Here is a 4,198-nt window from a genome sequence, read left to right as displayed (position 1 = left end):
GAGATAATTATTAGTTTCGAGCTGTATCTGTTATCTGTTATTACTTTGAAGAGGATCATTTCCAGAGCGCTTTCTCTCTCGTCGGCATCGCATCTCGCGTACATTCCTCAGAATTATTGAATCCTAGAGTCAAGTGAGGTCGGCTGACAAATAGTTTAATCGTAATCAGCGTGACGGTCAAGACGCGCGAATAATGCAGGGAATGAACGCCGAATAATTCGCTTGTCCCATGCGCATTAGCGAGCGTTCCGGTTTACGGTTTCGATTTCTAAGGAACTGAATACCTCGGTCAGTTGTCCGGCGGTTAGCCTGTGCGACTAAATGCGCCAATGACAATACTAAACCATCTGCATTCCGAGTATTCCGACCGTGACTATGAGTTGTTACGGTCGAAATGAGTATTGTCCGAAAATCTTTGTCGTAAAAGTAGTTTGACTTCATTCATGTGTCGGGGTTTCTTTTTGTACAGCATGCCCCGAGGGTGAGTATTATTGTTAAATACAACGGAATACATAAGAGTCGACGGTGACGACGGCGACGACGACGGCGACGGCGACGAAGACGACGACGGCGACGAAGACGGCGACGGCGACGGCGCGCCGTCTTCGTCGTTGGCGGGCCGAACTCGATGAAGCGTTACGTCCGTTGCCTTGAATAAAACCACTTTTACTTTTTTCTCTTCATTTCTTTCCCTTCCCCCGCGCCCGCCACCACCATCATCTCCGCCGGACATCGCCTCGCGACTCGCGGCGCGGCGGACCGCATCGCCGGGAATCTATTAGATTTGTCATTCTCGATTATGAATAGTCGACGCGGGCCAGGCCACATCCTTTCAAGCCGATCCTCTCATAAGCCTCTCCTTTCTCCCTTTCTTCCTTCTCCTTCCCGCCTGGCGTTCCTCTCGCGCGTTCCGATCTCCGCGCGCGCTCTTTTTCACGCACACGGGGCCGCGGCGCGGCGCGGCGCCGTACCTGTGTGCGCCGCCGTGTCGTGTGAAAACGCGCAAGATGCACCGTCAGAATTCCATCGTAAAATCCTACAATAGAGACTGATGATCCTGCGAGACGGTCGCGATTTCTTCTTATTTCCGCCCCGTACCGGGGCTCCGTACAATGACGACTTAAATCGCCGGCGAAATTGGGAGTTGGGAGTCGCGCCTCCTCGATCCATCGTTCCATCGTGCGTCGTCTTATTTTCTTCCTTCCTTCCCTTTCTTCCCTTCCTCACCTTCTTTTTTTCCCCCCTTTTATTTCGCGATCGGAGATATGCCGAATGGAAGGCGCGGAGAGGGTGGAGTTTTGTACGTCGGGTGGGATAAATGGACGGGCTTAACGGCGTGGGAGTGCTAACATCTCGGTCTCGTCATCCGATGCGCACCGGCGATAAAAGCGGCGCCGCGCCACGTCGCGCACGGGGTGGCAGGCGCGAAGATACCTTTTTTTCCCCCCTTCCTCTTCTTTCCATCGGCCGAGAATCGTCACACCGACGCGGACGGGCACCGGCGTTCGTAGAACTCTCCCGAGCGGATCTTTTCTTCAAAATAGGTTTAACGCACGACATTCTATCCAATTAGTCGGCAAGAATAATAATTCGAGGGCGCGACGAATGGAAACGTGAAGACCATCCATAAGGTGGCGGGGAGGAAGGGGAGGAGACGTCGGATCGAGCGCGCGGACCCTTCGCACAACCGTCAACAAAATCCGCCGTAAAATTCGTTTCGAGGCGGAAGATATTTTTCTTGGAAAACGAATACCGCGAACGAAACGTCGTCCACGACGAATGTGCATCCGGCTTAATGCCTTTGCTGCAGGACGAAGAATGCCGGCAGGTATCTCACATGGAATCTGCGAAAGCGCCGTCTCCCCTCTCGCCTTCAAACGCAAGAAGAGGCGGCGCGGCGTTTGCCTCTCCAGCCCCTCTTGGTCATTTTTCTTTTCTCACCTTGAGGTCCCACGTACTCACACTTGACGCGTTCACCCTTCCCTCCGTATAGGTACGGCCTCCTTTCGCACCTAATCCGCATTTTTCGAAATCGGCGACCGGCTAATATGAAAAAGAAAAACCGCGCGCGCGCGTCAAGGAGAAGCGCGAGATTGTCGTATACCTACACGGACGATCTTCCTGTCTGTTACTCAACGGGTCCGTCACGACGCACTTTCGTCACGAAAAGAGACAAATAAACAGGCGCGCGTGATCTTATTGTGTTCGGTATAACCGCGTATTTAAAATATGCGATTGACGTCGCGAAACGTATTTGCATCGCGAGGCGCGGTGAGCTTATTCAACGCCTACGTCATCTCGACACGCCATGAATCGACGAATTTGATTAAGATTATCGCGCGTCGGCGTCCTGTTCATCTCCATTCACAACACTCGAACCATTGATGCGTCGTTATAACGATATTTATCGCCGCGTTCTTTCCGTTCTTCGAAATTCCCGCTCTCGCCTCGTGTCCAGTCGCGCGTTTATACTCGGAATCTCTCGCGACTTTATGATTCCGAAACGGAAATATCGAGCGAAGCGAGCGTTTCTTAAGCTTCTTTTTCCGAGACTTTTATAACGAAAGATCCTTTTCACCGTCCAAGTCTGACGAGAATGTCGTCGCGTAATCAAAATGATATTTTCATTCCTTGTTTGTTTGGTCCCGACGTGCCAAGAATAGGGCGCGCGGTGTCCGACCGCGATATAAAGCGTTAAACATTCTCTCGGGGTATATATAAATATAAATATATATATATGTATACATATAACGCTTTGTAAAGCGTCTTCCGTCGGGCGGATTTAACATGCTATTGCTGTATGAATTTAATCCCCTGGCGCTGCATAAACTTTACAAGACTGCAGGTGTGTGTTTGCGCCGTTGGCGAAATTTAGATGCTTGCGCGGCCAAGATATTTCTTGTTGCGTAGCGCTCCGAAATAAGAGCGGAGGAAGAAACGAAGAGGATGGCTATAACATAATAACAATACGATGCTGATATATCGGTGCCGTTTATTATTACTTCCGCGCGAGTAGGAAATATTCTCCTTCTCGAAACTCCACGAGAGGGTAATTATACGAGGATGAGGAGTCTTTCAACAAGTTACAGATTCGCGGTCGCTCTCCTTCATCTCGATGTCCGTTCTTGCCGAACGCGCGGATGACGAGACAGATAGCGGTGTCCGTCGCACGCACGCACGCACGCATCTCCGCTTCTCCGGCGCTCGGCTCGGGAGATGCCTGCTGGCCCGGCCTGACTCGGCTCGGCTCGGCTCGGCCTGCTCGAGGCTCGAGCACGTACCTACCGTAGTGGGGCCGATCGGCGCACCCACTACACGCGCGGCATTACCTCGCACACCTCTCGGGCTGCCGGACGGCGATTCGTTATACCCGCTACACCCACCGCGCGCGCGATCGAGGTAACACACGCCGGACGACACGAGTTCTCTCGATTAACCCTTGCTCGCGCGCGAGGCATAGCCGGGGGCCTCAGGCCCCAGGCCTCAGCCCCAGCCCCAGTCAGCGGTCGGCGCCGCGCCGCACTCGGCGCACTCTCAGCCGTCCCCTATAAAAGAGACGGAGCCGAGCGGCCTGCGGGCAGTTGTCATTGCAGACCTACCGGAAGCGGTTATCTGGGAAAGCGCCGATCTCTCTCTCGCCGAATCGAAAAAGCTCACCTTCTATATCGCATGTCGTTTTCGGGTACGTTGACGAGATAACGGCAACGGTTATCGCGGCGATAATCGTTCGGCGCGAATCTTTTTTTTTTCCTCGCGAGAAGAATCGGTCGAGAGAGAGGGAGAGAGAAAGAGAGCGCGCGGTATAGCACGTGGCTGCGGACTATTATAAGAGAGGAGCGGGCGCGCGACGCCAGACAGAGCGACGCTAACGTTGGCTTACGTTGGCAGAGGCGTCGGTGGCAGAGAGGGTCGCCCGTCGTCGTCCGCGCCGCGGGGGAGCGGGCAACCGTACGAAAGTGGTAAAGCGTTTTATATTAGGCGTGACGCGCGTGACGCGCGCGCGCGCACGATCGCGCGGAATTCGAAGAGCGGGCGAGCGCGCGCGGCTCTCGGCGACCGAAAACTCGGTCGTGGCTCGCGACGCGCGGAACCCGCTGATCCCGCTTCCTCGCGCGATCTCGCGATCTCGCGCGCGGAGGAGGACACGGCACCGGGGAGCACGGGCGCGCTCGCGCGGGAGGACCACCTCCTCCTCCTC

The sequence above is a fragment of the Temnothorax curvispinosus genome, unplaced genomic scaffold, assembly GCF_003070985.1.
Source record: "Temnothorax curvispinosus isolate PA1 unplaced genomic scaffold, ASM307098v1 QBEX01007415.1, whole genome shotgun sequence".
Classification (NCBI taxonomy): Eukaryota; Metazoa; Arthropoda; class Insecta; order Hymenoptera; family Formicidae; genus Temnothorax; species Temnothorax curvispinosus.
The sequence above is the reverse complement of the archived record's forward strand: the minus strand, read 5'-3'. Positions refer to the sequence as shown.